Here is a 24,605-nt window from a genome sequence, read left to right on the forward strand (position 1 = left end):
CTACCTGCCCAGGAGTGCAAAAACAGGAGGGCCACTTGGAAGGCCACAAATGAGGGCTCATGAACACCCCAAGTGATGAATGAAACATGCAGAGATAAACCTAAATGGTCAGTTACCTGAGAGAGAAGATTGAATACCAACCCATACTACTTGCCTCTAAGTTATAATGGAGTCACCTGTCCTGAACAGGATAATGCCTCTCACACTCAGCTGAATCAGACACTTCTGATTCAGGTGAGTGTGAGATGCATTATCTTCAAGATGGAAACATATTCTCACCTACTATACTTGAAGTAATTACTAATTTCACCAGTTCCACTGTGTATGATACTGATTTAATGTAAATGAGATCAGAATCTGGGTCATTCCAAACTCCTGTATTGTTATTATGCACTTGTTTTCTAATGCCATTTCTCTGAAGGCTAATTTGGTGTTATTTATAACAATTCACATATTGAATACTCCCATTAATCCTTTAATATTTGTGTTGGCTAGGGATAATAAGCAGGAATCATTGCAGAATTTAATCCAAAATGAATTTCAGTTTTGTATTTCTGTTATCTGTCATTGCATGCAATAGCATTTTACATGGCAAAATGTCCATTTACATTTGACTGAAATATTTTGGAGTACAGGAACTTACTTCTATCTGGATGGTATTTTCATAGGACGTATTTGTGCAAACATTCAGTCATGGTGTAAATAGCATAGTAAGATATGGAGAGAACAAACAAACAAAAAATAGGCATTGACACAATAAAGCTATATCAACTATATAGTTGAATACCATGCGAAGGAGCTCAAACCATATTGATTAGAATTATGAACACCTGTCCTGTTTGGTCCAATGCCATTTTCCAATTACACAGTTGCATTTGGAAGGCATACAAGCTTACTAGCCTCCAAATTTTCATAATGATTCTGAAAGGCATTTTCTGAGAGGAGCACAAAAGTCATAGCACTTACTCGTCATTGACATATAGCTGCGTGAGGTCAAGACCTACTCCAAATAATCTCCCCAAAGTTGAAACGTCTCTGGTCATTGGAATCACCATCTATATTGGTGATTAGCTTTCTTGCTCCCTGCCACAAAATAATATTATTTTGTAAATTATAGCTCAAAGGAGGTGGCTTTGGGACAGAGGGCAAAGGGGTGGGGCCCCCACCCTCAACTGTCTGGTAGTTAGAAAGGCTAAAGGCAGAAGTTTTTTGTTTTTGGTGTGTGTGGGGGGGGGAGGGAGGGAGGGAGCGAGAGAGCACGCTAGGCTGGGGAGGCAAAGAATCAGACGCATGCCAGATTACTGTTGGAATCCAAGAAGCAACAACTTATTGGGGTATTGATGCTGTGAGCCCCTCCATCTTAGGCTCATGATGTACCATATTTTTCGCCCTATAGGACGCACCAGCCCATAGGACGCACCTAGTTTTTTTGGGGGGAAATAAAGAAAAAAAATTATTCCCCCCCCAGCCGCGGCTTCAGCGCGCCCCGCGCTCCGGGCAGCAGGCTGCTACCCGCAGCCTAGGGAGCCCTGCAGGAAGGGCTCTCTAGGCTGCGGATATCTGCCCGAAGCGTGGGGCGCTCTGCTTCAGTGCGCCCCATGGTCCGGGCAGCAGGCTGCTATCCGTAGCCTAGGGAGCCCTGCGGGAACTCCCGCGGGCTCCCCAGGCTTGCTGATAGCTTCCTGGAGCCTGGAGAGCGAAAGGGGTCGGTGCGCACCGACCCCTCTCGCTCTCCAAGCTTCAGCGAAAGCCTGCATTCACCCCATAGGACGCACACAGATTTCCCCTTCATTTTTGGAGGGGGAAAAGTGCGTCATATAGGGTGAAAAATACGGTATATATGTGTAAATAAACCACATATCCTAAAGACATCACAGTCTCTGCTGTCCAATATTCCAAGGAAACTGAACCCTGGGTAAGTGCCTAGAGTCCCTGGATTCTAGCACTGTTTGGAGATTGGGGTGGCGTGCAACAATGTGCTATATATTTTCTACTAAAAAGCCATAGTTTCAAATTATTTTTCATATTTCTGTACCTTTTCAGTATGATAGTCCTTTCAATGACTTCTGAAATATATAAACACTATGCTATTTCCAAAATTCACTAATAAACCATTTAGTACAATACAATGCATGTTAATTTCTAAAAATGTTTCAGTAAAAATTCTTATGAAATATGAACATAGTTAAAAATTGTGTTGCTCATTTTCTTTTCAATCTTGTTAAAATGTAAATACCTGTTTATATTTCCCCTAATTGATTCCTGGATGCCCGAATTAAACTGCAATCAACAGACTCAATAATGGAAAAGGATAGACTCTCACTGTTATATACCAGTCTCAGAATACAGTAAAAGTTCTCCTATGGTGTTTGAAAACAAACTTTCCAAAATTTCAGATTGTACAAATTTGCTCTATTATTTGAATTTGATCTTCATGCACAAAGTTCAAATAAATTATAACCTTGCCACCAACAGTAAAATAAGATTGTGACCTTTATATCATTTAGGCAAGTATATATGCAGTTCTTACCCTAATTTCGATCTTATTACTAACCTCTATTCAGTGGAATTAAGTCTCACTGATATAAATGAGATTTATGAAATTTGCCTTCTCTGTGACTATCCAGCTGTTGTGACCTTATATAAACTTTTATCTTAAATCAACAATTTCTTCTAGGTGTGGGAGATCTGAAAAGCATGCCAGTCCTCACATGCACTATTGTTGCCTTATTCATTCAAATGGAGAAAGCATATCTGCAGACAAGTTTCATCAACTAGGCAGTCTGAGCATAACCCAGCTTGCTTTAAGCTGAATTATTATTATTATTATTATTATTATTATTATTATTATTATTTAATTAATTAAATTAGTATACAGTGGTACCTTGGGTTACAAACGCTTCAGGTTACAGACGCTTCAGGTTACAGACTCCGCTAACCCAGAAATAGTACCTCGGGTTAAGAACTTTGCTTCAGGATGAGAACAGAAATTGCATGGCAGTGGGAGGCCCCATTAGCTAAAGTGGTACCCCAGGTTAAGAACAGTTTCAGTTTAAGAACAGACCTCCAGAACGAATTAAGTTCTTAACCCAAGGTACCACTGTACTGCCCTAACCACAGGTCTCAGGGCGGTTCCCCGGATAAAATCACGATATTAAAACACAGAATACATAATCAACATAAATACAATTCATGAGCAATGCCAGGTATGAGGCTGCTAGTCTATCACATTTAAAGGTATGATGTAAAAAGTTTAATGAATGTGTTTGTCCTAAAATACAGGCAGTCTGTAAATAAATACATAAATTCCTCAAAACACCCCAGAAAGCTAACCTATTATCAGATTCAGTTTGCTTTATTTTTCATAATAATAATAATAATAATAATAATAATCTGCAATATTTAAAAAATATTTTTACTAGTTAACTGACAATGGACATTTGTTACAACAGAAAGAGAAAAACAGTGTTATACTTTAGCTTCAGTACAACTCATATCCCACTTCCTTCTATTCTTCTATTATCAAGTTATTAACCCTCAGCCATTTTGCCTGAACTGTTCCTTGTCAGCTGATGGCCTGCTCTCACACGTTCACTGCGTATTTCAGTTGCCACCACTGACGAGAATGATTGATGGATCACTGTCTACATGATGCATCCTGTGGACCTCCCTAAGGCCCCCGCACATCAATTCTTCTTGATTGCTGGTATTCATTATGTATAATGATTATCCTGTGCATTACATTAAGCTGCATGAAAAGCTTTTTGCCTGAATTGGAAAATTAGATGTTCTTGTATGCTTGCCAGTGGAAGGCTTTTTTCACTGCGAGTGCTGCACCTTGACACTAAAGGACTAGGAAGCATGTTCTCACAGAACTCACCAAAGGACTCATCATATACTAGCATGAAGAAACGTTTGACACAGCAGGGATTTGCCTCTAGCTGGAATGAGATGCTGCCGCAACAGGGAGAAATGCTATTACTGCAGCTATACAACTACTATTTATATACAATGAAATGTGCAGAAGGCACAATATATTTATTTATTTATTGCCCGCCCTTCACCCTAAACCACCCAGGGCAGATTACAACATGAAAACACAATTTTAAACAACTTGCATTCACAGGAAGGCTTTAGTTGTGGTTCCTGCACTGCAGGGGATTGGACTGGATGACCCTTGGGGTCCCTTCCAACTCTAGAATTTTAATTCTGTAATGGAAGTGTCCATGGGGCAAAAAGCAGGGGAGAAGTCATGAGATGTGGGAGGACTTACTAGCAGGATGCTAGAGCAACTGGTGCAGTAGGGTGTGGATTTTTCATTGCTATGATCCTACACTTTGTCGAAGGGAAACTCCCCACCAGAGTAGAAATCATATATCGAACAGATGGAAAGCTCTTCAATCTGAGCAGGCTGAAAGCAAAGATTAAGGTTACCGTAACTTCCGTCATAGAGCTTTAGTATGCTGATGACAACGTAGTATGTGCACATTCAGAGGATGACCTCCAAACCATCCTAAATATCTTTGCAGAAGCTGGTGAAAAGCTTGGCCTATCATTCAACATCCAAAAAACCAAAGTGCTGAACCACACGTACAAAATAACCCCTCTGCAGCACCACAAATCCAACAAATCCACCAATCCAACTCAATGGTGTAACGTTGGAAAATGTTGATCACTTCTCCTACCTAGGCAGTTATCTTTCCACAAGGGCCAACATTGATGCCAAAATCCAGCATCACCTGAGCTCTGCAAGTGCGGCTTTCTCCTGATTGAAGTGCAGAGTGTTTGAGGACTGGGACATTTGCAAGGAAACCAAAATGCTTGTTTACCTTACTATATGCTTGTGAAACATGGACCACTTATAAATGCCATCTTCAAGTCCTGGAAAGATTCCATTAACGGTGTCTCCGAAAAAAATTTACACATCACTTGGGAAGACAGGCGAACTAATATCAGTGTGCTGGAAGAAGCAAAGATCACCAGTGTTGAAACAATGATTCTTCAACATCCAACTTTGTTGGACTGGTCATGTTGTGTGGATGCCTGATGATCGTCTTCCAAAGCAACTACTCTATTCCAAACTTAAAAATGGAAAGCGTAATGCTGGTGGTCAACAAAAGAGGTTTAAAGACTGTCTCAAGGCAAATCTTAAAAAATGTAGTATAAACACTGACAACTGGGAAACACTAGCCTGTGAGTGCTCCAGTTGTAGAACAGCCTTTACCAAAGGTGTCATGGGCTTTGAAGACACTTGAACTCAGGACGCAAGGGAGAAACATGCTAAGAGGAAGGCACGCTTGGCAAATCCACACTGTGATCAACTCCCATCCAGAAACCAATGTCCCCACTGTGGAAGGACGTGTGGATCCAGAATTGGCCTCCACAGTCACTTACGGACTCATTGTTAAAACCGTGTTTATGGAAGACAATCTTACTCAGCTATGAGTGATCGCCAAAGAAGAAGAGGGTGTGGGTGAAGTGGACCTCCTGACACTGCCACTGCTTACCAGGACAGGAGGGCTCTGGAGAGACTGGAGCTGCACAGGTGCGCCATCAGAAGCATCACAATGACACCCTGCCTCAACTCTCACTGTCTCCAGAAGTGGCACAAACATCTGGGTCAGGAGGACAGCTCTGTACTCTCACTCTACTATGCCAACTGCTCCTGGTTTGATATAACCCTGGGAATGCAGCATATCTTTGTGGCAGAGGGCATGGGGAGTGGCTGGGGTTCTAGCAAGTTAGTAATAATGCCAATAGAATAATACTCTTTTTGAAAGTTGTCTTTCAAAAATCCTTCGGGTGGGGAAGCATAGGAAGCATTTCACTTTCCCCTATCATCCACTGATTCTGCATTTCAAATCTGAACATGTGTTCAGAGAATTTGGCCTGAGCCATGATGGGTTGCACCACATGACATCTGATTTGCCCTGCAACAACAACGAAATTAAAATTCTCATTCAGAAAAAGAATAGTAATTCTGAATCCCAGTTGTCCTTCAAGTTTTAGTTTCTTCAAAGTTGTTCTTTTTAGAGTTAAATACTTGTCAAACTCTGTTCCCTGGATCAGGCATTTGTTTAGATCTAAGCATATATGGGGGAGACGACGATTCTTTGAAGAAACACAATCTGATCTTAATCTGGAGATTCTACACCTATGCCTTCAGGCACCAGTTTTAGGTAAAGGTCACCCAGGCTATATAAAGAGAGTAATACAGAGTCGCTCACAGTGGTGAATCATTCCTTAGTTCCTTTGATTTCACCATACTTATTTTGGAATGAAATTATTTGACCTATTTCTTGTACCCTCAAGAAGTATAACACAAGACTTCAAACTCACTGGCATTAAATCTTGCTGCAAAAGGGCAAGGAGCCACCTTGCTCCCCTCTACGCAACCCAGTGTTTCAGTAATATAAAAATCCGCACCAAAAAACATACGATGACAGCTAATCATTTGCAAACATACAACTCTTTCAACGTCTGCCATGTCCCCCTTCACTTTATAGCATCTGTCTTGGCAATATAAATTGAGCTTGGTTTCAGAGGAGCTCACTGTGGTAGAAAGGAGAAAAACAATTTGGCAAAGGAAGGAATAAAGAATGGTGTGGGGAGCAGGAGGGGAGTCAGACACAGGAACAAAGCTGTTTGCTTTCCCTGGCTCTTTCCTGAAAGAAGAATGGCTTTAGGTTTGCTTTCTTGCCATCTTTAAACAGCAATGCTACTGGAAGCAAAATGACAACTATCACGTTTATGAAAGGTGCCAAACAACCCGAAGTCCTCCTGAAAGAATCCCTTCAAACAGCTGCTCAGAAAGAAAGCAATTTAGTCTACCACACGGAGATGAAATATGTCACGTGAAATATATTGCTACAAGAAGTTAATTCCCTCCTCTTCTAAACTAAGAGCTCTGCTCCACATACAGGAAAATGCAGGAAGAAGTTACTGGGGAAAAGATAAATATTCAAGTTTGGGCTAATTAATCAAAATACCTTCCTGGACTGTATCATACTTCCATCACTCTACAAAATCACCAACCTCACCACCAAAGCAAGCATCTCTTAAAGCAAACAACTTTCAATTTTGGCTACATTGCTGGTGTTTGACACTGCATTCAGGTTGTTGTGTTTAAAAGTAATTTTTAAAGGGATTGTCCTGGTTTGGGGTTTTTCCGGCTAGGAGAAAAAAGAATCTCACCACTATGGGGTACATGTTTTCAGTTAACAGAATGGAGTGCAATCGTCCATAGCCTCTTTGAACTACTGAAAAACTATATTTTTCTAGCAAAAATCCTCCAAAAACTGTATCTATATCTATATCTAGTATTTCATCCACACTCAAGAATAGTAGAATATCCAAGCAAATGCATTTATTACATTGATTTGAAATTTGTCATTTCTATTTATGTAAACAAAATTTCAGACATGTAAGCAGCAAATTAGATAACAAAAGCAATTGGAGACCATGTCAGAATAAAAAGAAAGAAAGACAAAAAAGTTTGTCAACTATTCAATATTAAGAGGTGGTAGGAAGCAAGACCAGACGGTAAGGGGGTTATTATCATTTTCTGGTTTTATATTTAAGCACCACTCCATTGACCTTCTGATTCTGTTTTTGTCATGTTGAAGGTTTCTTGTTCTGTTTGTCACCCATGCTCTGCCTTCTCCATTTGCTCTGGAACATGTTTTCTGATAATTAATACTTCAATATAAACAAGTTTCTTAAAAACTTATTTCTTTCTCACTGCCTTATCATCTTACTCTTTAAGCTGAGTGTTTTAGTTTTGTAACTGACACTGAATATTCATTTTATCCCAAATTGAAATATACACAACTCTCTCTCTCTCTCTCTCTCTCTCTCTCTCTCTGTGTATTTCTTTCCCTTTCCTTTTTTTCTTCTAATATGTTTCTAGATTAAAGCCATTTTTGACAGGCACATGCATGTTTTTATCATGAAGAAACACCAAGCATAATTGTAAAGACCAACATAAAATAAACTGATAACAGCACTAATATTTTACGAAGTATTTTTGGTTGCAACAGAATGCATATTAGGGCAAATCAACTCCCTGCAGCAATTTGGCCCACAGTGTCTGCAGCAGGTTATTCAGAATGTGGATGGCCATTAACTGAACAGGTGCACCATCGCTTCATTCTTCAGTACCCAAGGGCACCTTCCCAAAAGGGAAATTTCATGCTTAGTCAAACCTAGGAAGCATATGATGTAAACATATGTCAGCTCTCCTTCTATGTATTTGCAGCAGTCTCCCCCACCCTTCCCAGCTTCCCAAAATAACTTTCAGTTAAAGATAAATGATTTTCTACAGAAGTTTTTCTCCAGTGACTCATAACTATAGAATGGGTTTCTCAGGAGTATTAGAAAACCAACTGTTTTTATACCGTAGGGATTTTTGCTAACATGCCCCCCCCCCCCAAAAAAAATCCCCTCCAGCTTACCTTTCTTCCAACAACAACATAACACTTCCTTGAATATTTCTGTCTACAGAACAGAAGTTGTTAATTCCCTAATACTGGTCTTAATATAAAAGAGTTTGAGAATCCAGCTGATATGTTCTCTCATTTGTTAAAACCTGATAAAACCTATCTCCTGCACCAACTCACAGAAGTGACCTCCAGTGGGGTTCCAGTGAGAGCACAGCTGCACTTCCTCTGGCCAGTGCAATCGTCCCAGCCCATATACCGTATTTACTCAAATCTAATGCTCACCTTTTTCAGCCAAATTACGTTGCAAACATTAAAGTGTGAATTAGATTCAACGGCACATTTACATTCGCCAGCAAATACTTTTTTTGGTTCTGAAAATTTAGGTGTACATTAGTTTCAATGGTACATTAGACTCCAATAAATACGGTACTTAAAGGGCATCCTTGCCTCTGTAGGGGGCAGCATTAAATTGATGGGATGGGCATCTAGTACCAGGCCACAAGCTATCCTGTCCAAACAAACCAAAAAGCTCTCTAGTAGATTGGGGCCAGGATTGTTTGAGCTTTCAGTCACTGCCAGCCCCAAGGTATCCAGCAGGTCTAGCTGGAAGTCACACAGTTGACCTCCCTCCCACTAACTGAAAGCTACAGGGGTAGTAGTATGTCTGCTGCGGGCCACCATAATCAGGGAAGTAGGGTGAAGAAGATAATGGAGAAAGAAAGGGAAAGAGAGATAAGAGTGTGTCAAAAGAGGTGAACAGAAAGAGATGAGAAGCTGAGGGAGATGGCAGAGGAAGAAGTGGGCCAATGGAAGAGAATGAGGACGGATGCTAAAGGGGAATTCTCTCTGTGTGTGAGGGATTCTCTGTATCCCCTCAGAAAGCTTTGAAAAGGCACTGAAGCGGGGTTCTCTTAGGAATCAAGGAACTATGTTTGTCAAAAAGCTTGATAAATTCCTCTAAGAGCCTCTCTTCCAAAGCTCTGGGAATGCTTCAACAATTATAATAGGGGCTGAAGAAGGCCACTGAGGCATGCCATTTTGTGGATGCACACCCTGCCATTTTTTCTTCCCTGCTTCAGCAAGGTTATTTATATTTATAGCTTCCCCTACCATAGAAGCCTCAAAGTGGATAACAGGAAGTCCCTTGAGTAAGAGTGGAATGTCAGTACTGCAACTGGCTGACCAAGGAGAATATGCTGGGGACAGATAATAGTTTCTGAGAGAGCTGAAAGTATTTTGAGAAAGGTTTTGCTTTCCACATTATATACGTGCTTTTATTTTGTTCCACTATTGCTTTTGATTTGAAACATTGCTAAAACTCAGAAAAACTATTTATGAGAGGCAAGATTGGGATGAGTGTAAACATGATGAGCAGTAATCCCCTTTTCAAACTGCCTTCAAGCTTCAACTCCCTGAGAAAACTACCTTCTATCTTTAACCCAAACCTAATCCCCTCCAAACCATTTCTACCTGTCTACTACTGCCTTTGACTATCTGACGCTGGACATAAGCAAGCCTCAGCTTCCAGCTTCCAGCTTTTGTGCTTTCTGCCCTAAAGCTTCCCACCCCACAATTTCTTAAAGCTTTCCCTACTTATAGTTTTGGGATTTTTTGTTATAGCATCTTTCCAGCTCTTCCTAGTTCCGTTTTCTGTAGTACCATTATCCATTCATCCCCATAACAGCTGTGGCCAAGCTATTCATTCATTCATTCATTCATTCATTCATTCAGACAGAAAGAGTGAAAGGGGGAAATTTAGCTATGGTTGCTATTAGACTTCCTTGTGTCCAGCTACAACTGCTGATTCTATCTTCTAACCATCACACAAAACTGCAGAAGAAAAATAATACATGAAAAGGCGAAGTTGCCATGATGTTGGCTGAGAAAACACTATGCATAGAGCCCTGCTACTGAGCCTGAGATCTCTGAACCCAAGTTGCTCAAGACTACACAAAGACTGCAGCCCTTAAGCCCAAGCTTCATCAAGGGGCTATCATACCTGTACTTCCAAGGGCCTCACATTCCACTGAGCTATTGTGCCAATGAAGTCAGCAGCCCTCCGATGTGCATCTGGAAAGATGACTCTGTGAGGGATTCCAGGCCACAGGGTTGCCCTTTTAAAGCTATATACTGCTTAGCAGAGTGTCCTCAGGCTCAGGGAGCATAAAAAGGATGGTACCTAGGCAGAGTGCATCAGAAGCAGCCAATGTGGTGCCATCTAGAAGCTGCTGGAATACAACTCTCATCAGTCTCAGTCAACATGGCCAATGGTGATGGATTTTGTAGCCCAATTATTGTTGGAGGGCACCACATTGGCTACCCTGCTGTACATGGCCCTGAAAGACCTCAGATTCCCTTCTTTTCAGGAATCTCGATATTAACTGCCTGTTTCCTGCTTACTTTACTAGGACAGGGCATGGGACTTTGTTCATATGTGGGGGAGGGGGTGGCAGTGGAAGGGATTATGGGTCATTTGGCTACCTAGTTCATCAGATCAGGGATCAGAACCAGGGGTACTCTTCTTCCTCACACATATGCATATTTCAGATATTTTCAATGGAGTCTGCTAAAGATTGGTGAATATTGGGCATAACCCCTTTGTTAAGGTAAGAAAATATTAAATATTTCAAGCAGATGTTCTAAAAGCCCATGTGTCTGGGTACACACCAAGTAAGGCAGGGATTTTCTAAATCTGTATCATCATTGCTTCAATGCCATATGACACATGATACTTGAAATCATTTTTGCACAGAGAAACTTCCACTGTACTGAGCTACTCCCTAGGAATTCCTCTCTAGAACCCTGCACACTATTTTCATTTACCAGACACAGGACGATGCTGTGATGGTTTGATTAGATGTAATAAACTATTATCTTATTCTTGACACAGCTTAACATGAAGATATGCAACTTAGATGACTAACGCAATGCATTATTGAACAGCCCAAATTAAAATGGAATACAATTAGAGATGCCATCCATCCAGATGATGGATGTTCTTTGCCTTCCTGTTTTGTAAACATTATGCCAACGTTCTCTCTGTATGTTTGCCTCTTCTTCCCTTTCAAATATTTTGTTATGCTGTAGGTTGGATCCTAATGCCACCCTTTTGCTTGCAGAAGAGCTTTGGATTCAGTAGAGGCATCTGCTAATGGAAAAGGAGGGTTAGGGAAGGCGGGTCTGAATTTCTTCAGACAGGAACTCACTCACTCTCAGAAAGTATCTACTAGTTTTAAGGGGAATTATTTAAAACAAGACACTATATGCAAAGCCTGTGATTTTGTTTGTTTGTTGTTTGCTTCAAAATTATTAGTTTTAATTCCTAAGTAAGTCAACATAACTTTAAACTATTACTGGAAAACCAAACACTTTCCCTTGGGGGAGTTAGTAAAACTCGTGTTTAGCAACATGGGGTCACATCCAATTAAGTTCAACTTCAATGGACACCCACTGAAATTAAAAGGACCCACGTTGGTCATGTCAAATTAATTTCAATGGGTCTACTCTGAGTATGATTAACACTGGATACAAATCATAAGTTGCTATTCATGGAATTAAGTAAGGAAGACGAAATACAAATTCCCCAGGAGCTGTATTTGCAAAACTAGGACAGTAACGAGTGGTAGAGAACATGCTTCACATGCAAAATGTTCCAGGTTCAATCCCTGTAGTCTCAATGTACAGCTGGCAAAGACTCCAGTCTGGAACCCTGGAGAGCCACTGCCAGTCAGTGTCAACAATACTGAGCAAGATTCACCAACCGTCTGACTTGGTATAAGGCAGCTTCTTATATTCCTATGACCCTATGTTCCTAATTTAAAGGAGCCTGGTAAGCAACTTTTGTGATATCTCCTGAAAACTGGCTGCAGAAACCTAGGAAAACAACTGTGTTGAGAAACATAAACCCACCACACTGGTTGTCTCCATTAGAGGTGATGAGTGTAAAGAAGATCAATATGAGGGGGAATTGGGTAACATATGGGAATTTGATTGTTAAAGAAGGAGGTAAATGGAAATTGAAACCCTACGAGGAAGTTAAAGAATACCTTAATGATTGGTTGCATTATTATCAGGTTAATGAAATGTTTGAAAAAGAACTAAAAGAAAAAGGTTATGTTGAAAAAGAATTGAAATTTCAAATAGAGATATTGAATAATGACTTTAAAATTTTATCTAAGATGTATAAATTGCTGCTGGAATGGTATACCAAAGGTGAAGAAATTAAATCAGTTATGATTCACTGGGCTAGAGATTTTGGATATAATATACAGTTATGTGAATGGATAAAACTATGGAACGAAAGGTTAAAATTTACGGCCTGCACTGCGTTAAAAGAAAATGTTATATAGATGGTATATAACACCAGTGAAGTTAGCAAGAATGTACAAAATGTGTAATAAATGTTGGAAATGTAAAGAAAAGGATGGGACTTTTTATCATATGTGGTGGGAATGTAAGAAGGTGAAAGGCTTCTGGGAAATGATATATAATGAATTTTAAAAAATGTTAAAATATACATTTGTTAAGAAACCAGAGGCATTTTTGTTAGGAATGGTAGGAAATGAAATAAACAGAAAAGATTATAAGCTTTTTTTATACGCAGTAACAGCGGCAAGAATACTGCTAGCCCAAAATGGAAACAAGAAGAATTACCGTCGATGGAAGAATGGAGAATGAAGTTAATGGAATACGCAGAACTTGATAAATTAACAGGAAGGATCTGAGGCCTACGAGACCACAAATTCACTGAAGACTGGAGTAAATTTGTAGACTATTTGAAAAGTATTTGCGATGAACAATTAACGTTTGTAGGTTTGCAAGAGGCTCTGTGAAAATAATATTAGAAATATTGTAAAAAAGGGAGTAAGAGGGAGGAGGTTTTTAATAAAAGGCAATATTAGATTAAGAAATGCGGAAGAAGGACTAAAACGGAGGATTTGCAGAAAAGCTGAGGGAACTCAAAAAAATGTATTTGTGAAAAATTGGGTTACGTGTTTTTATATTTTTGTATTGCAAAATGAATATTTATTTTTTTAAAAAAGAGAAACATAAACCCAAACAGTATTGAAATACCTTAAAGGGAATGTGCCAACTTTAAGTTTATACATTTTCTATTCTTTCTTCCAAGGATAAAATAAAATAAAGTTCTCAGTATTAAAGCAGTGTCTGTGAAGAATGAGACAGTACAGAAAATAAAATAGTTATTTTAAATTCCATTGCATTCATCATTAAGGTCACTTAGATATGCAGAGACATATCATGGGAGGAGGAAACAGAGTTTCTTGGTCTACAAGAGAACAAATCAAAACACAACAAAAAAATCAAGAGGGAATATCATATTTGAAAGGGCTATCTACTCAGATATCTTCCGGGGCATTGCTGGAGCCAATATCCTAATGAAAAACAAACAAACCAGCCGTAAAGCATTGTAGGAAGTTGGACCTAATTCTTCCATTATTACATGATATAAAAATAAACAGTTCTTTTTTAAAGAAGAAGAAAGAACTGAGCAATTGCATATTAAAAATACTAAAATGTAGCCACCATCTGTTACCTTGTAAGTCAGCTTTCATTAAGGCCATCACCTCTTCATGAGCCACCACAGGGAGCTATCATTACCATTAGCTATGATTAATGAGAATGTTGCCCATTGCAATTATTCCACCCAAAAGCTTAGGGATATTTTGGCAGTATCACATAGCCTAACTACAACCTCCATTCTCCTAATAACCTCATTAAAACCACTGTTTCAATTAAGATTATGGCTGCAATCCTGAAACCACTTATGAGCAGTTTCAGTGGCTTAAACAAGGAATGATTCAGCACGATACTAAAGTATTTTGCTAAGCAAAAGAAATTTCTCTCATCAGATCTCAGGTATTTTACAGTGGTTTCAGTCTAATTGGCTTCATTCAGTTACACATGTTTAAGTCCCACTGCAAGCGAATGGTAGTGAGTTTACATAACTGGCTGAACTTCAGTCAATATTCATAAGTCACTTTCAAACAACCATTTTGTTCCTGGTAGTTCCACCACCCTCAGAGGTTCAGCTGTGTATGTGTGACCTGGGACAGGGGATTCCCTGTAAAAGCAGAGGTGTGTCTGGCATCTTCATTGGACAGCTTATGTCTGACGAAGGGCAAATAGTAATAAAAACAAACAAGAGGAGTGAATACAAAATAAAAAAATTCCTTCCAGTAGCACCTTAAAGACCAACTAAGTTAGTTCTTGGTATGAGCTTTCGTGTGCATGCACACTTCTTCAGATACACACACGAATAGCTCATACCAAGCACACGAAAGCTCATACCAAGAACTAACTTAGTTGGTCTTTAAGGTGCTACTGGAAGGAATTTTTTTATTTTGTTTTGACTATGGCAGACCAACACGGCTACCCATCTGTAACAAGAGGAGTGAATATCATTGCCATGTATCTACACTACTTTATTCCTTTTGGGAGTAAATGCAACATTGCTGCTGGCATCGACCTGTCTCAAAAGACAATTGAGTATGCTTCTGGGGATGAAGGCAAACTGCATAGTGACCTATCTGGCGCACAAGGAAGTCCTGGACTGCCTATATGACAAGACCCCCCACTCTCGGCCTCGCCAGTGTAATCCAAAGGAAAGCAGAGCAATACATTTGGCACTAGCTTGGCTGCAGGAGTTAGGAGGTGTACAAGGAGCCATCCAATCAACTTAGGGACTGCACTCCAGATCTTTGTAGGGTTTACTCCTTAGTCTTTGCTTCTCCTGAAGATGTCCCACCAGGTAGCGGGTATGGATTCTTCCTCAGAGAAAGTCAGATTTGCCCTAGCGTGCATGAGTTTGTGCACACCACCAGGCCAATCAGAAGTTGAGATTAAAAAAAAAAAATCCAGACTGTGGGAATATGGTCATTTGTCCATAAGAGCATGGGCAAAAGTTTATTATTGCAAGGATGATTTCATAGCAGAAAGCATTGCTTGGAGCATGATCAACGCGTGGAGAGCTCGTGCTGTCCCAAATGATTGGTTCACGTAGCATAGCATGATCAACTGCGTGGTCTGGTGTGAGAACATGAGACTAATGTATTGTATTGTCTTTTATCTGCTGACTGAGGCAAAGCTCTCTCCTTGAATTTGTATCCTTCTTCAGCACACAATAAAGGTTGGGGCTACAGCAGCTTCTAGAGGAGAGCTGCGGCCAGAGATTTCTGCAACCCATCTTGGCGTGAGACTGATTATTTACGGATGGCGAGCAGGTTCTCGTCACCAGACCATGTAAAAACTATCATGTTGTTTTACACTCAGTACCACAAAACCATCTGAGCAAGTTTATGAAAATTTCCTCAAAGAGATTTTTCAGATGCCTAGCTTGTCACCAGACCCATAAGACAAAATTTGAAGTGAGCATTTTTCCTCAGGCAAAACATCTGAGAAATTTTGAGGAAAGACAAAAAAGTTTTTCAGACCACTAACCCATTTTTCAGTGGGGAGAGCAATACCTACTTTTAATAGTAGGAACATACCCCTTAGATTTATTTTTAATTATCAGTAAAGTCCAAGTTATGGAGGGGGGGGGAAGAATCCTTGTATTAATAACAGTCAAGATCTAAATGAAAAGTGGATCTAATCAACTAAAGATGTCCTATTCTGTTATTGTGACAAGATTAAAATATTGACCTCTGGCCATTGTATAGTAACTGTAGGATTGCATCCAAGTAATCATCCTGAACTACAGCATTATAATTTGAACAAGAGATTAAAACAGAAAATGTAACCCATACATCTCCTGAAATAACAGCTGTCAAACTACAAAACTGTCTACTGTATTCATGCGTCAGAATGCTTTCCAAGGAGCTCTGATACTTAAAATGCATTTGATTTATATTAGATGCCATTTGAAGGCTCCAGCACACTTCCTCCCACATTTAATCCCCAGGAGTCACAGCCTAAAAAAAATGCCATTTGGAACATTCATTATAATCCATTTTAATAGTTTGTCCTAAGGACCACAATCTATTTCCCTTTACATAAGCATCAGCTACAAAGCCTTGGACAATATACAAACATGCTCTTGATGGTGAGAACAGAATACACAACACACACACACTAATAATAATACATTATGATACCTTCTAAGGTGTTACGGGGAAATGTACCCTCTTAAGTGATTCTGAGAGCACCCTTAAATTCAGAATTGGCTTCCACATTTTATGCTTTTTATACAAAACACCAAAACAGGTATTGACATTTCTTGTGGCTTTCTCTGAAAATAGATTGCACTCATTTATTGCATCCACAGCACATGAAGTAAAGTATTACTTTCTTAAACTGATAATCTATTTCCAAGAACTTTCTTATTATTGTGGATGGGAATGCAGCCAATGAGGACAGGATGCACATAAGAGGATACTCAATGTAAATGCTACCCCCTGTTTTGCTTTGCCTATAATTATCTGTAATGAAAATACATGCCAATCATATGGCATTGTGATATACCGTACTAAGCTCCTGGGCATTGTTTATAAATGTTCACATGCTCACACTTGCAAATTTCTTCCTCTACTCTGAAGAGCTTGTTGCTAAACATTAAGTTAACAGCACTGGTAGAAACAGTGCCTTCACCTGGGATTCTTCACCTAGGATTATCCCTTTGTATGTACCAATACAGCAGCGATAGCACCAAAGTTTAGAATTGGGACAAAATGTTGATGCACATTGTTTGCATATATGCAAATTGTTTGCATATATGCAATTTTTTAAAACTATTATATATACAGTGGTACCTTGGTTTACAAACTTAATCCGTTCTGGAAGTCTGTTCTTAAACCAAAGCATTCTTAAACCAAGGCGTGCTTTCCCACAGCAGCAGGGGACTCAATTTACAAATGAAACACACTCAACATTTTCTTATTCCACGGCAAAGTTCACAAACCAAAACACCTACTTCTGGGTTTGTAGCGTTCTCAATCCAAGTTGTTCATAAAGTAAGCTGTTCTTAAACCAAGGTACCACTGTATATAACTCTTTTATATATGTTATTATATATTGTAAATACCTTTGGGATGCCTCTTGGAAGTGATTCTTACATAATAAAATCAAAATCAATAATATCTACTAAGTAAGCCCCACTAAGGACAATGGTGCTTATGCCCATGTAAGCATAGAATCATAGAATTGTAGAGTCGGAAGGGACCCTGAGGATCTTCTAATCCAACCCCCTGGAATGCAGGAATATGTATATGGGGATCCAATCTTGGCATTATCAGCGCCATGATTTAACCAATTGAGCTATGGTGGATGTATGGGACTGCAGTCTTAATCTATTATTAGTCCAAAAAGTTAAAAAAAAAAAAAAAACTAGTTACAAGCTCAAGGAAACATCATCACAATGACCAACAGCATGAAATATGAAAGACAAAGGGGAATTAAAGGTCTGTTTTTTCTGCAGTGAATGCAACAAAAACATTTCAAAGGTCACAAATTAAATGGATTCCAACTATGCTGTTTTTATTTTTGGCTTTTCAACTACAAGTCTATAGCAGGTAAGCCATGTAAAAACATTTAGTTCAGACAGTCTCTCTGTGTGTGTGTGTTACAATTCCTAAAAACAGCAACAAATTCTGGCTTAAACAAAAAATAAATCTCACCACTAAATCCTCGTATGTGTGACTTCATAACACTGTTTGGATACACTATGTGCTTTGCCATTTACAGTCTGTGTGCTTACCACTTCAGACCCTGCTCTGAACAATTAACAGCACCGCATATCTACATCAAAAGGTGTCTTAAGTGTATAAGATCCTAATAAACCCATATATAATATAATTACTATCTCATCCTTTTCCATCACACTAGATCCTCCCTGATAATATTTCAAAATATTCCCCACATCAAAACTTATAAGCATTCTTTCCTAATCAAATAAGCAATTGGGGTTCACACAGTCAAATGCGCCCACTGCTTTTTAAGTTCAGAGGTGAGTGCTGCTCCTTAGCCAAACCAGTACCATCCCCACAGAAAAACAAGGCATGATGAGGCTGGGTAGAACCTCAAGATTTGCAGAATTAAAAGCAAAAAATATCCCTAAGTAGGGAACCCAAAAACAGTTCAGTGAAGATTGAATGTGCTCAGTGGTTACATAAACCATAGTTTATGTAAAAGAGAAAATTGTAAGGTGGAAACTGAAAGGCAACAATATGCGAAAATTACGGTCTGTGAAATTAGAGCTTAAATTAGGAGACTGGGGTGGGGTGGGGGATGGAATTAAGCAATACAACTGAGATATGATGATTGAATTTGCAGCTTCTCCTGCCCTCAGCCACAGGCTAACTTCTTAAATAATGAACCACTAAAGTGACTAGAATTGGGGGAAAGAAAATATAGAGCTAGGAGTTTTCAGTTTACTAATAGCAACTCGCTACTGAACTTCATCAAACTCATCTAGTGGCTTCATAGTGAAGGGGGAAGGAGAAGACTAGACTGTTAAACACAGAACTGCTAAACAATCACCCATCACTACCCTTAATCAGAAACAATTTCCACCATTCCAAATGTTATGGACTTCTTAAATCTGGATGTAACAAAATAGTGTGTGGAATAATGACTGACAGCAGGGGAGTGTGATGGAACAGTAGGTGGAATCGGAATGAATGACAGGTGGGGAAAGTCAGAAGAGGCATGCAAGGAAGAGCTGGAGATCTAAAATTCAGGAAAGAGATTGTTAAAAGGCATTAATGGGTTAGGAGTCGAGAAAAGTAAAGAGTGAGAGGGATCAAAGACAGTGAGCCCATAGGCAGAGGGAAGTCATGCATGCTAGTTTAGGACATTAAAACTATTATTTGTTATTCTTTAATAATTGTTACTTCTTTTGGCTGTTATTTCCATAAGAAAATATGTTTACTGGTTTTGTAATTCATGAATGTGTCCTGCTCTAGGGGATTCTAAGTCAGCAGATCTCACCACATGTGCTGGATTTGAATTACGTAACCAAGTAAATAAAATGAGAGTCTTACTGCTCACTGTAACTCAGTAGATGGCGGTAGCTGGGCTTTTATGGGATATTAAAGGAAATTTGGACTCAGTGGACCAGCTGAGTGACCTCTGGGAGACTGGGCTTTGTAGGGGACTCCTAGAACCACCAGAAGAATATTGAGCCAAAATAAGAATGCTGATAAAATATGTCCCCTGTGACACATGCTGGTGCCAATAGCAGAGGCGCAGCTAGCTGCTCTGGCACCCGGATCGGCACACATACTGTGCATCTGGGGGCGGGGCTAGCTGCCCGGGGGGGGGGCAAGCATCCCAGGGGGCAAGGGTGATGTCAACCCCCCTCAGGGATGACACCCGGGGTGGGCCGCACCCACCGCACCTCCTTCCTCCCCCAGTGGCTAATAGACAAACTCTGGCTGTCAGAATTCCCTAGTGCCTAGTTTGTTATCAGTAAAGTTTGAGTGTATAGATAGTGTTTCTCAGACTGGTTGGTTGTCAGTGGCTGTTTGCTTTCTTGAGAACTAATGGCAGATACCAAAATGGACAATTAGCAAAAGCAGCTATTAAAAATGAATCCCAACATAAGAGAATTCTCATTTTTTAAAAATGAAATGTGCAAGTGAACTACTCAGCAAACTGTGGACAACATTTGTTAACTTATAACGCAAGGCTATTAATTAGATGATGATGAAGATGGTAAAGTGCTGAAAGCATGGCAAATGCTGCTCATCTTTACCGCTCATTAATCAAAATCAGTGTTTTAACTGTCAACAGCCCCCATAGCATCTTCCTAATGACTATACTGTTGGGTACATATCCTGCTGTTTATCTGTAGCCAAAATAACACTCAAAATCCATCACTACTCGCAGATATGCCGTCAACATTCGTGACATAGCTTCAGGGTGAAAAGAGTGGGGTGGAGGGGGAGAGGAAGCAAGCAAGAAAACTCTTCAAGTAGATGAGTGATAAAATCCCAGTATTATGCTTCAGATGCTTACGCAAATAGTGCCAGGAAATTTTAAGAAATTGTTTTAAAGAGAGCAATGACCCCCTAAGAAAGATAATAGCACACACAGCTACGCGAGGCTTCTCCATAACACAGTATGAGACTTTTGAAAACAAATCCAGACCAATAGGGTTGCCAGTATAGAGCACTCTACGAAGTAGAGAGAATGCTGTTTTACATTATTACATACCTTCTGCTTATTGTTTTTAGTCAGCTTGAACAGCGGGTCTTCTTGACCTTACCCAGCAAAAGCACCAGTTGCTTAATACATTTTCTAAGTTAATAATGCAGAAAACAAGGAAGCATGAGATGTAAATAAATTATAGAAAACTGGGAGGTGAACATGTAAGGTACTGTCAATCAAAGCACATAAAATGTGCCTTGAGTGCCACAAGCAGACACAGATAATTGGCACTGACTATATCTATAAATCCCTTTGTGCATCAGCAGGGGGCTGGGGAAGACTATGATCTTCAAAACGATCCTGAAAAACAACTTGGTTTTGCAACAACGATGTCAGCCAATACTGTCCTGGGGAAGGACAACATCCAATTCACTCTCTGTCAATCTTTTCTTTTGTGGTGCAGTGCACAAACCTCAGACTGTATGGAAGAAATATGTTCATGGTCATTGTGCTTAAAGGAATATCTCTTCAGTTTAACAAGTCTGATATAGGAAATGGCGGCCTTGAAAAATCCATGTCAACACAGGAGAATCTCAGATGGACAGAGATGGGGACGTCTGGTAATTGACATATGGACCTCTGCCACTTGGGGGCAGGGCATCAGATGTCACTGCTTTTATTTTATTTTAAAATTGGAAATAGTTTATTCTAAAAACTAGCTCTAATTGTTTAAATGGAAACTGTAATGTCACAAATTTAAAACACTATTTTTATGACAGCAGAACATGAGAATAAAGCTAACTTTCTAAGCAGTATTACATTTAACTGCTACTATAAGCAAGCTCATCTTTTCCAACCAGTCCAGGCATAAGCAAACTCGGCCCACCAGATGTTTTTGGGACTACAACTCCCATCATCCCTGACCACTGGTCCTGTTAACTAGGGATGATGGGAGTTGTAGTCCCAAAACATCTGGGGAGCAGAGTTTGCCTATGTCTGATCTAGTCAAAAGAAAGGAAATTGGTATATGGACAGTGACAGGAATTGAGCGAGGTTAATAACCAGGTTCCCCAAGACTCCAAGAAGCATTTGGAGACCTTCAAAAAGCAAAGACATCCTGCCACAGGAGCAATTTGAATAAGTGAAAATGGCCTCCAAATTTAGTCTAAGAGAGGACTGAGTCTACTGCTTCCTTCAATAACATTAAAATAACATCAAACAGTTTTTATTGGGGCTCCTGGCTGCACCCAAAATTAATGGATGGTGAAATGGGAGGGGCATTTTGTTAAATATTCTCTGGGGGGGGGTGTGACTGAATTTATCCAACAACAAGAGGAGCTTGAAAACAGGAAATTATTTTCTGAGAAATGTCAGTTCCCCCCTACAATATAACAATCACATGGACACTGGGTCACAAATAAAAGTATTTGGGAGTCCTCAACTAATCTTTGCTCACACATCAGAGGATAACACCGTCTTTGTGCATAAAGGAGCAAGGATTTATAGACCAGGACTGTGATGCTTTAGAAAAGCTGCAGAAGTCAAAGCACACCTGTCAAAGCAATTGAGCAATGCGCTGTGTAGGACTCCCCAGGGACCCCAACCATTCCAAGGGATGCTCTGTATAGCAGTTTGCCAGGCAGCATTCATAATTGCAGCCCCAGGGGGACCATGTGGCCTCATGCAGCCGAGAGGCAGGCATTGAGGCATTCTGAAATTTCTGATGTCTCTTCAAGGTAGTCAATAGTCCCAAGGATATTATGGGAAACAGCTGGTCTCACAAGATGCTTTCTAAAAAATATTGTGTAGCCCTAAAGGGACAGCTTGAAATGAAGCTGCCTATAAATCCCCAATGGGTATCTATGGAATAGGCTGGCGCCTAGCAAAGGGAAACAATTATTTGCAGGAAACTCAGCACTTAGAGATAAGTCTCCAGAAGAAAACTCTTAGCCTTAAATCTATGCCATTTCACACATTACCCAGAGGCAAAACCAAGTTTACTTAATATACTCTCAAAAGCGAGCTGTAGCCAATGCCGGTCATCACATGAGGGCATCTGTATTGTTGCCAGGCTTAGCCATATGTCTAATCATACTTTACATAGAGTCACAGAATCATAGAATTGTAGAGTTGGAAGGGACCCTGTGGATCATGTCACAGGGGATGTTGCACTGTATATTATCACCATGATCATTTCACTTTATTCACTTAAATTATTGGAGGGGAATTAGTTGAAAGCCACTGATTCCCAATATGGATTTAATCAGAAGTCTGTCTGTCTGTCTACTTACTTAATTTACTTACTTACTTACTGGGCAAAAAATGGCAGTCAGCAAGTAAAATCGCTTTGTTGCTTGAAGCACCAAGTGCATTGTTATGGAATGGCATAATGGTTAGTTACAGCAATGCACAGGCTCCCCAAACCTGTATAGCCTGAACCAACAAGTGGAAGGAACTCTTCTGTCTGTGGAAGGGCAATTCTGGATTCAGCTACTAGAATCCAAAATTTCCACATGTGAAATCTGCAGCCTGGTCAGTCTGCAGCTACATGGGTGCACGGTGCTGCATGATGCCTGCCAATAATGCTTCAGAGACAGCATTCAGAAGGCACAGCATTTACTTTTGCCCCACCTTCAGACTACTTTGAAGAAATATCCCCGATACAAAGAGTGTTAGACCTTTTATTTAAAACAACAACATTCTTCCAGCAAATGGGATTTGTAGAGCTTTCTATTCTGGAGGCACTTTTTTTCCTTTCGGAAAATGAATTCACGTTGGTGACATGTATAATAAAATACATAATTTAAATCACCCCACTTATGGTGGAAGAAAGCATTACTATTGCTGGGTACATCCACACAATGGAATGGATGCTACCTGGATGTTTAAAAATGCACCTCAATCTGTAATTTATTAAATGGGGGAGGAATGATATACAAATTTCAAGCATAAATTTAGTTTAACTTAAATGCTGAAAGCCAAATTCAGCTCTGCAGCCAGCACTAAAGACCTAATCTGTCCCATATCCCTTCTCTTTGGCTCACCCCATATTAGTCTTGTAGAAACAGACAGCGCAGACACAAACAGAGACTCTTCTTTTCCTATCACTCAGTCCCATTCTGGAGATACTTAAGGCACTGAAATAGCAAACATATTTGGAAAGAGGCTGTTGTTGTTCTTGTCTTGCAGGAACATGTCTAGTCCTTTTTAGAATTCATTTGGACAGGAAAATAAGAAGAGGTAAAGCTGTACATTCCCCCCACCCCACCCAAAAAACAACTTCTCTCACATTTTATAAACATCTTTCACAGCATGTTCAAGTAAAGCCACTTTAATAAACACAGCAGATAATATTGCTTATGGGCAACTTTTTTCATACTTTAGGAAGCCTTGAAAATTTATGACATTTGTCACAACATATCCCCATATATAGTGTTTCTCAAGCACTAGTTCTTCTTCCTTTTTAAAGGAGATTGAAGCAATATTTGAGAAGCTTACAGAGTGATAGAATAGCAATGAAAGGATTTCAGTGCTAATAGAACCGGCAAGATGGTGAATTAAAATGAACATCACCACTTTATCTCTGTTAATATTATGTGACTGTTACTCGTGGTGCTATAGTCATCTATCTGTCAATATTTCCATAATTTTCAGTAGTTTAAAAATGGGCATCAGGTATGCTTTCACTGAACCTGAGAAAGTTCAGTTTAGATCATTTTTAGGAATGTTACAAGACCAGCATGACATTTAAGTTATATAATATTGTGGGAGCAAGAGATGAAAAATACCCATATTACTAGCAACTGAAGCTTATTTTAACTCCATTTGTCCATTATTCATTATAAATGAGCTATAAAGTTGATTTTCCTCTTTAATTTTAGAGTGAAAATTGTAGTAAATAATTTTTTTAAAGGTCTGCTAGATTATTCTGAAGAGAGTAAACATGTTTCTCTCTAAAGGTGAAGTCTTTACATATTAGATGGTTATGCTGGAAAAACTATAGATACAGGACACAGATTCTCATAGTAATACTAAATATTAAATTTTTGTAACACTTTA

General features: G+C 39.5%; 1 protein-coding gene across 3 annotated transcripts in view; it reads right to left on the reverse strand.

The window, feature by feature from the left end:
* The window catches only part of PRKN (parkin RBR E3 ubiquitin protein ligase), a 643,936-nt gene that overhangs the window by 369,359 nt on the left and 249,972 nt on the right, over nt 1-24,605 (reverse strand). The window lies entirely within an intron of this gene.

The sequence above is a fragment of the Podarcis erhardii genome, assembly GCF_964252035.2.
Source record: "Podarcis erhardii genome assembly, chromosome: 3".
Lineage (NCBI taxonomy): Eukaryota > Metazoa > Chordata > Lepidosauria > Squamata > Lacertidae > Podarcis > Podarcis erhardii.